The sequence below is a fragment of the Diabrotica virgifera genome, chromosome 5 (assembly GCF_917563875.1).
Source record: "Diabrotica virgifera virgifera chromosome 5, PGI_DIABVI_V3a".
Classification (NCBI taxonomy): Eukaryota; Metazoa; Arthropoda; class Insecta; order Coleoptera; family Chrysomelidae; genus Diabrotica; species Diabrotica virgifera.
In genome coordinates, this window is record NC_065447.1 from 117157086 (window position 1) to 117171204 (window position 14119).

Below are 14119 nucleotides of genomic sequence, written 5' to 3' on the forward strand. Positions count from 1 at the left end.
ACAACATTTTTGGGGAAAAAAGAGATACCGGAGAAAGTAAAAACGGCAGTCGTTAAATCAGTAGTTAGACCGACAATCATGTATAGCAGCGAGACATGGACATTGACGGTGAGACAAAAATCCAGTCAATGCTATGGAAATGAGGTTCCTGAGGAAAATAGCAAACAGAAAGAGGACAGACAAAATACGAAACGAAACAATTAGACAAAACCTAAAACTAGAACCAATCAATGAAAACATAGTGGAGGGACAACTTAGATGGTTCGGGCACGTGTGTAGAATGTCGAACAAGAGGCTAACAAAACGAGTGTTCGAAACGAGAGTGCAGGGGAAAAACAAAAGGGGAAGACCAAGAGTTATGTGGGTAGATGGAATCAGGAAAGAAGTCGAGAAGAAGGGATTGGCATTGGAAAGTGCAAGAAACCTAACGCAAGATCGGAAAGCATGGAGACTACAATGCCAAACTCAACTCCACCAGCCTTACACCTAAAGGTAGAAAGGCTTAGGACTTTCCATACTAACAATTTTCGATATTATGAAAAATAAACATACTTTACGCTTGAGCGAAATTCATATTTTTGGTTTGTATTTTAGGTTTTAGACCATGCATAACTTTTTATTAAGAATCACTTTTTTTGTACAAATAATAATAAAAAGAGTTATCTGAATTAAAATAACTGAAAATAATGTTAGTTATCCATAATTAAAAAAAAAATCAATTAGAAGGATGTAATTGCACATTATAATATAGTTTTTAATTCCAAACAACTTTTCATAATAGCAATTTTCAATATTATATTGTTAAAATTAAAGATACTTGACTCTTAAGTGAAATTCAAACTTTTTGACATACCTCATATAATATTAAAAAAAAATTAATATTTGATGGTTAAATCTTAGGTCTGGACCATGCAGAGCTTTTTATGAAGAATAATTTTTTTTTTCGTAAAATTAATAATAAAAAAGTTTTCCACATGGATACAACTTACAGCGATATACTGTATAACAAGCCTATACTTCCCATTTTAAAAATTGATGGTTGTACCTTTCATTATAAGGAGGTTGAAGGTAAAAATACGAGTTGTATTTTCACGTAGAAGAATGTCAATGGATATTTTAAATTTTACCTGTTTCGGGATTTTTTATAAATATGTGAAGTAACCAAAATATTGCATTTACTATTCCATTTGGCTTTTAAACACTGTACACCCATACCTCGCTATACGGCCGCTCTTTATACGGCATTTCGCTATAACGGCCCTCTTATATGGCCTAAAATATTTAGCTATAACGGCTAGCTGGAAAGAAAATTTTTGAAATTTGCAATTAAAAAGAAGACATTAAAGCATATTTACATTTTGAAAAAAAAAATGGCCAGAATGTGTAAAAGTATACATCCTACTGAAGCAAAAGTTAATATCCTTCCTAAAATTAGGCCAAAAATTTTGTATCTAGCACATAATCTCGGCTTTGAAGGTTTGAACGAATGAGATGTGCTTGATCTACTTGGAGCTGATAGGGAACCCGCTTCATATGAAGAACTCATTCAGTTCTAAAATAACTGAAAAACGAAATAGACAACATGTCAAAACAAACAATTTTGGACAATTTTTCTAAGCCAGGTCCATCCTTACCAGCCAAAAATGATGACGGCAGTCATCTGCAGGTTACCATTTCTTCATCGTTCTTCAGATTAAAGCCATTTAAAAAAATGTGTGCATACATACACATATTTTATGTAACTTGAAGTTGTTTCATTTTTGTTGGTTTTTGGAGTATGTTACATGTTTAACAAATTTGAAACCGATCCCATTGAATTTATATGAATTTGTATTAGAATAATTGATTCGTTATACGGCTTTTCGCTTTGCGGCCAAGTTTTGTGGAACGTATCTAGGCCGTTAAGCGAGGTATGGGTGTATAGATATAATTTAAAGTTTAAAGTAACAATAAAGTGTTCGTTGCAAATATTAGATTATTTTATTAATCGCAACATGATAAACCAAGAAAAAAGCGTATTTAAAATATTGAAACGAAAAAGTCGATGGACTACCCCAGCTAATTGAAATAATATTCGAAAATATTACCTCAATCGTCCAAGATAGCCATCGCGACACCCTTAGCTTAGCTCAGTCTCTCAAAGTATGTGTTCGTCTTACCCTAATCTTAGAAATGAACTATGAAAGTTTAAGTATATGAGAGGCTAAATTTAAAAATTTTGTGAAAAGTATAATACCTAGGTTCTTTCACGGTTTTTCCTCCGAATTTTAAAGAACCGCTTGGATTGACATGAAATTTGGCATACATATAGGTGACATGTCACAGAAGAAAAGTGATAGTGTGCCGTTGTGTGCTTTTGCCCTGAAGGTGAGTTTCACCTGGTTTGGTGGAAGAAAAAATATACGTTCAAAATAAGTCCGAAAATGGATAAATTGACTAATTCTAAGCAACTTTTGTTCTACAGCATTTTTCACCAAGTTTAATACGTTTCGAATTATTTGCGAGTAAATATGTTCACTTTTCAACAAAAAAAAAAACGTTTTTAGGGGGATTTTTACATGTAAATTAAAAAGTAAGTATTTTATAGCAAAAAACATTCTTAGCAAATTATAGCTTCTAAAAAAGTGAAAAAAAAAACGGTCGGTGTATGAAATCTCTAGAACCAGTCGAAGCAAAGTTGTGGCTAACGAACAGATGTTCATATGCGTCAAATTTCAAAGGGAATATTTCAACGTGAAATAACTAAAAAATTATGCATTTTCTGGGAAAAACTCATTACAACTTTTTTAAAGTGTAAAATTTTTACTTTTGTTTTATACAAAAGTTTTTAGCCTCAAAAGTAATCAAGTTAAGTTCAAAATAAAGTTTATTCGTTAACGCTGCAGGTTATATATATCTACCGTTACCTACTTTACTTATGTAGATATTATTTCTATAATCTGTAAGTTATATCGGTTTAAATGGCCTTATTTTTTTTAAATTTAGTTTTAAAACAATTTTTTTTTAATTTTTAATTTTGAAAAAATAGTACATTATATACCGCGGGACTGAAGTAGTACATTTAATCCTGAAGGTAAAGTTTATGGCCCGACCGCAGGGAGGGCCATAATTTACCTGAAGGATTAAATGTACTTCAGTCGCAAGGTATATACGATACTTTTCGTACTTCCGGTATGATTTTATTAATTATTTCAATAATTTCAATCAGTTTTTTCTCTCTTCAACTCATTTAATAAACTGTCTTTAAAATAAGTTACCATAGTAACATTGCGTTGTGACAGTTATAATTTAGAAACATTGTCATTACTAGTGTCATTGTAAAGAAACATTGTTATTGATAATTATTGATATCATGAGTGAAGAAGGTGTATCTGATATTGATAAAAGAGCAGCCGAAGTAGGTGAAGAATTGTTACCACCGAAATCTAGAAAACTATACGAGCAGCAGTACGATGCTTTTAAAAAGTGGTGCCGCTTAAAAAATGTGAGACAACCTACTGAAAATGCGCTGAAAGACTGGTCAATATGACGAACTGTCACAATATTAATTTGAATATTAACGTTAATTACCATTCTAATTAATTATATTTTTCAATAAAATATCCCTTAAATTCGTTTGTTTGTGATTTAATCGTTCCGGGAGTTTCGTCAATATTTAATCCCGGAGGGATTAAATGTGACACTTTAGTACCTGTCACAAGGGAGTGAAGTTGTCACTTTAGGCCCGGAAGTACGAAAATACTTTTTTTTCAAAGTACCTAATTTGTTAGTGATAGCAAAAATAACAAAGAGCAAAAAAATTAAGGTATTGCTTTTGTGAATATTTTGAACTTTTTTGTTTTTCTGTAAGACAAAAATAGGGAACTTGCATAAATTTTTAAATTCGAAAAAAATGTTATAAATCACAACAGAACATAATTTAAAACATGTATCAAAGATAAAAAAGTTTTGTTTGTCTTTCGTTTGGCCCCTAAAGACGATTAAAAATTCAAATTAAAACAGGTGGCCCAAAACGTGTCGTGACGTCACTCGGTTTTACATTTACATTTTTTCAATAAAGTAAACAGAATTTTAAATTAGACGTTATAAACGTCAGTAGAAAATACATTTATGTGACGTTACAAGTGTTTTTGATGGTTTGAACTATTCATAGAAAAAAATGTGTACTTTTACAAAATCGTTTTATTTTCAATAGTAAACCTTCGTTCATTTCCTTCAAAAACAGTATAAAACTCCAATTTTAACAAACTGGTATATATTATTACAATGCCATACGATAAATGTCATTAGAATATAAATATTTTTGACTTATTCCACGACGATGAGCTGGCCAAATACCCAAGTAGGTGGAGGCCAATAAACTAAAGAAGGAGAAGAAAGAAGAATATACCTAAATATAAGGTTGTGTCTAGCTATACGCTAACGTGTACGCAAATAAAAGTTAGTGTCAGTGATTTCTTATTTTTTATTTTTTTAGTGTTTGTTTTTAAATTAACTATGGAGTGTGGACAATTATTTAGTTCTTTTAATGAGTTTAGGAACATTTTCAAACAGTACGAAAAAGATAAGAGACTATAAATTAATATATATTTTTGTAGTTATAAATGAAATAGTATTACCGTCCAAGATTAAAATAAAAGGAAGACCTAAAGCTTTCACAATAATAATTAACTTGTTCTGAAGCTATTATCCTTGTGGCATTTATGTAATCAACTATTCTAAATGGGAACTAAGCCACAATTTAACTAAAAAAATGATTTTATTAACGTTTCGACATCTAAACCGGATGTCGTTGTCAAAATACAAAATATTATTAAATTATGTCGTTGTCAAAATACAAAATATTATTAAATTAAACAAAAATGTTGTTGCTTATTAAAACAATTTTTCTAATAATTTATTTAATCTGACTAATTTTTGTATTTTGATAATGACATCCGATTTGGACGTCCAAACGTTATTAAAATAATTTTTTTAGTTAAATTGTGGCTTATTTTGCATTTAGAATAGTTGATTATTTTAAAAGTTTATTTTCGTGTTTCTTGCTGGGTAAATTTTAATACAATAATAGCTTACAAAAATAGCAGGTAGCAGGTATTATGTGCTGTTTGAGGGAGCTTAGAAAACAACATAATAAAGAACCAGCTTTCTTAAAATTCTTCCTCGAAAAAGTTACTTGCTCTTGATATTATGACTATAGTATGTTCAAATAATAAATTGTAAAATTGGTGTATCAAAATAAATTTGCTTTTAATTAATTTTAGCATTTAATTTGATTTGGTTACCTCATTAGTGTTTCTGGGTTGAAATTTATCCAATAAAAACATTAGGCTTTTAAAAGCAAACCACTTCGAACCCTCTTTTTGTCTTTTTCGTCTAAATAGTGCCAGAAGCTATTCATTCATTTTTTTAGTTCAGAGACATCACAACCCATTCCTATAGAAATGTTAAAACAAGCGTCAGTTTTTCTGTTTATTATTTTACATAGCTTCGATTTTGGGTTTCATAGGCATATTCCATATTGCAAAATTATGTTTTCACAACTACACAATAAACAACCCTCTCAAACTAATGTTTGTAAATAAATTAAATCAGTACTTCTAAACGAATTCGTTCGCTACCGTCTATCCACTGTCCACATTGAACAACGATTTCCTTTGATGATTCGCTCACTTACCGACATCGGTTGGAACATGTGCGAATGCGAACGAATTCGTTCGGTCGTGCTCGATTCGCTGTACAAATACAATAAAGTTAACGAACGAATTCGTTCGTTCGTTAGGGTTCGCTTTGATTTAAATGCGCCTTAATAATTCACTTACGTATAAAAATTATTTTAACAATATTTTGTACCTACATACATGTCATCTCAACTAAATACATATAATTATTTTGCTAACCTAAATATATACTTTTATGTATACACTCACCGGCACAAAATTCCGCCACCCAAAATTTTTGATTAAGTTTGACAATCTATAAATTTATTATTTGTACTCCGATTTTCAAGATTCTTGCATCAGTTTGTAGGTACATGTATTGATGTCGTTTTTTATTATTCTGGTGACAAAAATTTTTTGCTTGGATGGCATTATACGGGGGTGAATGGAAGAGTTGTATTTTCTCTTAACTTTAAAAAATTCTGTGGAAAAATTTTGAGGGCTGATTTTGTTTCATACCCTTTTTGTATTATCCTGGAAGTATCACTAAGGTTTTGTTTTTTGAATTATCCAAATACCTATCTCTTTTCTTGCTGTAAATAAAAACACTGCTTTGAAGATTCTTTTAATTAAAAATATCAAACTCACTAAAATTAACAAAACAAAACAAAATTAACAACAAAACCAAACAATTCAATAGCGGGTATGTCCACGTCTTGCAGCAACGACTGCTCGCAATCTGCTTGGCATCGAATAAAAATGTGGTATCCTTGCCTCAGGAATAGCCCGATATTTCTCTACCAGGGCCATAACTGTACCAAATTTTCTGGAGGCATATGATGACGGCGAATAGCTTTTTTTAATTAATCCCATAAATACTCAATAGGATTGAGATCTGGGCTGCATGTGGGCCATTCTAATCTTATCAATCCAAACTATTTTATGAGTCAATCAGTGTTTTTATTTACAAAAAATGGTACAGCTCTTACAAGAAAAGAGATATTCGGATAATTCAAAAAAGAGAATTTTGGTAATGCCTCCAGAATAATATGACAGGAGTATGAAACAAAACCAGCCCTTCTATTTTTCCACAGAATGTTTTAAAGTTAGGAGGAAATACAACACTTTCATTCACCCCCGTATAATGCAATGCAAACAAAATTTTTGTATTACCGTAATAATACCTAACGATACCAATACATCTATCTACAAGCTGGTGCAAGAATCTTGAAAATCGGATTAAAAATAATAAAGTTATAAATTATCAAACTTAATCAAAAATTTTGGGTGGCGAAATTTTGTGTCGTGAGTGTATACAGGGTGTTTCATTAATAATTGTCCATATAGTAACTGGAGAAACCTTAGCACAAAATACGAAGATTTAACCTAAAACACTTAAATATAATGTGGTTCCTTACTGAGTTACAGGGTGTTTTATCTAAAAATTTAAAAACTATTTTTGCTCAGAATTTTAAAACTATTCGACGTATCCTTTTCATACTTGGCAAAAAGTATAGGTACCACACAAAACTACTAAATTATGTTAAACAAACGTTTCTGGCTATTATCAGAGGCGTACGACGGGTGATAGTTAATGGTTGACCCTTTCCAAATTCTACACCACTGGCGGAATTGCCATTTTAGTTCAATTTTTGGATTCTCCAATACTTTCTTTAAAAATAATATAAGCTTCGTTCGTAACGATAAAGTCATTAGTTTTCGAGATTTTTGAAGTTAAAAATGAAACGACACGGTTATTTTGATTAATGTATTGTGTCGCTTCATTTTTAATTTCAAATATCTCAAAAACTAACCATTTTATCTTTATGAAGAGTATATTATTTACATAAAAGTATTGGAAAATCAAAAAATTACACTAAAATAGCAATTTCGTCAGTGGCGTAGAATTTGGGAAGGGTCAACCGTCGTACGCCTCTGGTAGTAGCTAGAAACGTTAATTTATCTTAACTTAGTAGGGTGTACAGTACCTACACTTTCTACCAGGTATAATAAGGATACGCCAAATGGTTTTAAAGTACTGGGTAGAAATAATTTTTAAATTTTAATCATATGAATCATATTGTAAATTAATCAAAATAACTGTGCTGTTTCATATTTAACTTCAAATATCTCGAAAACTAATGACTTTATCGTTACCAATGAAGAGTATATTATGTACGTAGAAAGTATTGGAGAATCTAAAAAGGCCCTAAAATAGTAATTCCTTCAGTGGCGTAGAATTTGAGAAGGGTCAACCTGTCACTGTCCCCTGTCGTACGCCTCTGGTAGTAGCTATAAACGTTTGCTTATCATAATTTAGTAGGGTGTACCGTAGTCGCACTTTCTGCAAAGTATGAAAAGGATAAGTCGAATAGTTTTAAAATGCTGAGCAAAATTAATTTTTAAATATTTAGATAAAACACCCTGTAACTCAGTAAGGAATCACATTTTATTTATGTGTTTTAGGTTAAATCTTCGTATTTTGTGCTAAGGTTTCTCCAGTTACTATATGGACAATTATTAATGAAACACCCTGTATACATTGATTTATTACAATTAAGTTTGAAACATCTGAATTGTTCTGCTTCCCTTCCCTTAACAAATATTTTTCTATCAAACAAACACTAAACATATCAAAATAGCATGTACCAAATAGTCACTGCGCAAGCTAAATAATGACGTCACTGGCTTGATGAAGTTTAATTCGCGTCTACCTAACTTTTTTATTTGCGTACACGTTAGCGTGTACCTAGACACAGCGAAATATAACCATAATCAAAACTAATGCAAAACTATGTGACGTCACGGGCCGTTTGAACTATTTTATACCGCAGAAGAGTTTAAATATGTATTTCTAAGTTATTACGAGTTTTTGAAGCGTGAAATTTTGGAAATCTCATTTTTAAACAAAACTTACCATTATTATCTAATAAAAAAATGTGCGAGTTCCCTATTGGTTAAGATATTGCTGTTCAAAATTTGCATACAGTCTTTCAACTACAGCCCCTTCAAAAATAAGCACTTTGAACGGATGAGACTTACATATCATATAAACAATACATACACGAGTAAAGCAACTTGTGAAGTGGTAACGATTAATTTTATTTGGGACGCTAATTAAGAGGTGACTTTCACGATTTTTTTTTTACCAAAAAGAGGGAATAACTTTATTTTGAGCGCAACTTCCTTACTTTTATTGCTAGAAACTTTTTAAAAACAAAAATAAAGTTTTTTTAAACACTTTAAAAAAGTTTTAATGAGTGTTCCCCAGAAAGTGCTTCATTTTTTGATTATTTCACGTTGAAATATTCGATTTGGAATTTGGAGTTACAACTCTTCTTTTACTTAGTCTAGTAATCTCATACATACAACTTTTTTAAACTTTTTTATGGGCTATATTTTTTGCTAAGAATATATTTTTCAATAAAATGCTAATTTTTGAGTTATTTGCAAAAAACCGTCAAAAAACGTGTTTTTTTTTGTTGAAAATGAATATATATATTTGCTCGCAAATAATTCGAATAGTTTTAACTTAGCGAATAAATGTTATCAAATAAAAGTTGCTTAGAATTAGTCAGTTTATCCATTTCCGGACTTATTTTGAACGTATATTTTTTCACCTCCGATAGGGGGAGAAACTAACCCCCTATGTCAAAAGCACACATGTTCTTCTTTGAGATGTTACCTCTCTGTGTGCCAAACTTCATGTCAATCTAAGCGGTTCTTTAAAATTTATAGGTTTTGCAATATTTTACCGTCAAGGAACCTACATACTAATAAAAGTTAAATAAAAAACTGGTGTTGATAATATAACAAAAGTAGAGCGCGAGTTTTATAAAGTTCTTTTTAATATTTATAATTGTATCATACATTTTTAAAAATCCCTTACTAACGTTAGAAATTACTGAAATTCGGAATATAGATTTTTAATAATTAATACAAATTAATATAAATGAATAATTATGAAATTTGTATTATAAATTTAGTTTCTAGCCACGTCACTACTGCTAGAGACAATCAAAAATGTTTGACCTTATTAAATTAAGTTAATATAATCAATAGCTTCTTTTGTTTAAAAATATTATCATTAGCTTTCAATACTATTTTTTATTTTTAACGGAATAGTCCTTTCTGATACAAAAAATATGCTGGTGAAAGTTTAATAATGTTCCGAGATAGGGCGTTTAGGTACTACCACCTATGTATGCGACGACTATGCATCGTATAGTTCTGCATTTCGTCGCCTTAGTACTATAACTTGATAACTCCAAAATTGACGTTTTTGAGATAACTAGCACCAGGATTATTCCCGTTCAAATCAAAACACACAATCAAATGTATACAACAATACCCATCCATCCATTTCACGAGATACAATTCAATCACTAGGTACTCACAATGATCCAAATAATAGTGACCAGGTGTCACACAATGCACCAACAATCGCTCACAATGTTCAAGCAATTTCAGTCCCAAATCAACAAGGTTCAGTCACCGAGAGAGTTACACAATCTAACATAATTCTATCGACAGTAACTTTCAAGGTTAAAGACCACAACAATAAATTCCAACAATGTAGAGCTCTGCTTGATTCCGCTGCTCAATCTCATTTGATTATCGAAGAGTTTGTCCAATGATTAGGGTAACCATTAACCAATTCTCAATTATCCATTATTGGTATTAACCAAGAAGTAGTTTCTAATTTAAAAAAGAAAACGTCAATTACAATTTTCTCCAACAAACATAATTCTCAATTTTATTTATCTTGTTATGTAACATCATTCATTTTCACTATTCCAGTACAACAATTTGATATCTCCACAATTTCTATCCCTCAAGATATCGAATTTTCTGATCCCACTATTAATACTCCTCAGAAAGTGGACATTATCATAGGTGCCAGTTTGTTCTGGGAACTGCTATTAGTACACAGCAAAACACCCAACTAGGGTGGGTAATCTCTGGTACTCTCATAAATGCGTCATCCACGTCATTATGGAATTTTTCACAATGGTTTACACCAGAAGACAATCAATTACGTAAATTCTGGGAAAGCAATGACATCAATGAATCTCTGCCATTATCCCAAGATGATATCCAGTGTGAGGAACTATTTAACAAAAAAACTAGAAGAGCTGAAAATGGTCAGTTCATAGTGAAGTTGACCCTCAAATATTCTAGCTATTTATTGGGAGATTCGCGAGAAATATCTGAAAAACGTTTCGTATCCCTAGAAAAACGATTCAAAATTCATCCTCAATTCCATCATCTGTATAAAACTTTTATTCACGAATTTATTGATTTAGGTCATATGACCAAAGTGGAAGGTGACATGGTCACTGAACCAATTTATTTCTTTCCCCACCATGGCGTATACAAACCTAGTAGTCTGACTACTCAACTTAGAGTGGTCTTCGATGGATCAAGTCCAAGTAACTCTGGATGGTCTCTCAATGAGTTACAATGTGTCGGACCAAAGGTGCAAAATAATATTTTTGACATTTTAATTAGGTTTTGATTATACAAATACGTTGTATCTGCCGATGTTAGCAAAATGTACAGATCCTTATCCACGACTCACACAAGCCCCTTCAAGCCCATTCTGTGGAAAGACAACCCAGCAGACAAATTTTCAATTTATTAATTAAACACAGTGACGTACGGTTGTACTAGTTTGCAGTACTTAGCAATAAAATGCATAAATCAGTTTGCAATCGATTACAGTAATAAATTACCTGTAGCTTCTCAAACAATTCTCAACGATTTCTATGTTGATGACCTAGTAACAGGTTCCAATGATCTTTCCGAATTACAAGACCGACTTAAAGATGTCTCTGACATATTAAAATCGGCACAATTCGTACTTCGAAAATGGGTTACAAATAATCCAAGTGTTCTCGTGAAAATTCAATGTTGCGATATTTCAAATGAAATATTAAATTTGGGTGTACATGAAAGCTGTTAAACCTTAGGTGTACAAATTAATAGTAGCAAAGAAATTTTAAATTTTAAAATATCCCCAATTCCTCTCGATTATTCGATTACCAAGAGATAGATACTATCTATTATATCACAAATCTGGGATCCTCTTGGCCTTCTATCTCCAATAATAATACTTTCTAAACTCAAAATTCAAAAATGACGGACCCTCAAATTAAATTGGGACGAAAATGTTCCACGGGACATTTATATTCAACACAATTTTACAATCAATTATTCCAACTCAATAAATTAGAGATTCCCAGACATGTCATTGGATCCAATTATTCTATATTAGACATGCATTGTTTTTGCGATGTATCACAAAATTCTTATGCAAGCTGCATATATGTTCGAAGCATAGATGCAAGTGGCAATTATTAAAGTCATTTAATTTGCTCCAAAAGTAAAGTTGCACCATTTAAGTGACTCACAATTCCCAAATTAGAGTTATGTGCTGCCCTAATGGGAGCACAATTAACAGCACAAGTTGTTAATGCCCATTCACCGTCAGTACCGATCTACTATTAGTCCGACTTTCAGATCGTAATATGTTGGACAAAAAGGATCCTAATCAATTTCAACAATTCGTATCCAATCGCGTCGCAAAAATTCAACAATTAACCAATAAGAATGATTGGCATTACGTTAATACCAAAGAAAATCCTTCAGACCTGGCTTCCAGAGGAGTTCTACCAGAAGATCTGGCCAACCGTGAAATATGGTGTAAGGGGCCAAATTTTCTGCTTGGCCCAATAGACACACCCGTACCTCTTGCCATGCCTGAAATCGAACTTCCTGAACAAATGGTTGAAATCCATGCTAGTAGCTACCCATTCTGAACCACTCTTTTTGTTCTCTCAATTTTCCAATATTTCCACTTTAAAACATGTCGTTAGTTATTGTCTTCGATTTCGTAATAAGGCTTGTAAAAAAGGGTCATAAATAACGGTAGGTCCATTAACTCTGGCAGAAGTAGAGCATGCATCATTGCGGCTACTTAAACTTGCCCAATTAGATTCCTTTACAGAGGAAATATCTATTTTAAATTCCAATAAACCATTACCACCGAAACATAAACTTTCAAATCTTACTTCATTAATTGATCAAAACCATATGTTACGATTAGGCAGGCGACTTAGATTATCTGCATTAGACTTTAACTCTAAGCACCCCATATTGGTTTCATCTAATCATCCCTTTACTAAACTGACCTTTGAGCATAAACATAAAGTTCTGTTACATGCAGGTCCTTAACTCATTTTCTCATCAATTCGACAAGCTTAATGGCCTATTCGAGGGAGAGACCTTGCAAGAAAAACTGTAAGAAATTATCTTACTTATTTTAAATTTAAACCTGAATTTGCTAGTTGTCTGATGACAAGCCTGCCCGAAGCTAGCACAACACCATCAATGCCATTTCAACATTGTGGCATAGATTTTGCAGGTCCATTTTTATTAAACCATAAACCAGGTAGAGGAGCCAGAACATTAAAAGATCACATTTGTGTTTTTGTATGCTTCTGTACCAATGGAATTCATCTTGAGCTCCTTTCAAATCTCATAACCGACTGTTTTCTATCCTGCTTAAAACGTTTCATAGCTCGACGAGGTATCCCAAACGACATTTATTCGAATAACGGATCCACTTTCGTTGGAGCTCGCAATGAACTTAAGCAATTTGGTCAATTTCTTTTAGACAATAATAATTCTATTAATAATTACGCGATTCAACATAACATAAATTGGCATTTCATTCCACCGTCTGCACCAAATTGTGGAGTGGAGGCCTGTGGGAGGCGGCAGTCAAAAGTATGAAACATCATTTAAAGAGGGTGTTACTCGACAAAAAATTAATTTACGAGAATTTCAATTCTTTGCTTATTCATATTCAGGGAGTCTTGAATTCCAGACCTATGTTCTCACACTCTAATGATCCCAACGATCTGACTCCAATTATTCCTTCCCATTTCCTGATTGGCCGTCCTATTACTACCCTTCCAGACACTGACTTGAGCACAATTGCAATAGGCAGGCTTTCCAATTATAAAACGATTCTGCACATGTATCAACACTTTTGGAATCGTTATATGAAAGAATACGTTACACAGCTGCAGCATCAATACAAATGGAAAGACTCTTCATCTCATCTAAAGATTGGCTCTTTAGTTCTAATTCGCAATTATCAACAACCACCATGTAGATGGCCTCTGGGACGTATTACTCGATTGCATCACGGTAAAGATAAATTTTCAAGAGTGGTTGAAGTGAAAACAAACAACAAAACTGTTATTCGTTCTGTTCGTGAATTATGTCCGTTGCCAATGCAGCAAGAGACAATTAGTGATAGTGTTAATGCTTAAGACTTTAATTATATGTATATTCTATTTTGAAGGTACCCTTCAACTGGGGAGTTTGTTTAAAATTAAATCATATTTACCTATTTTTATTTGAATATTTCATAATTCCTCTTAAACTAT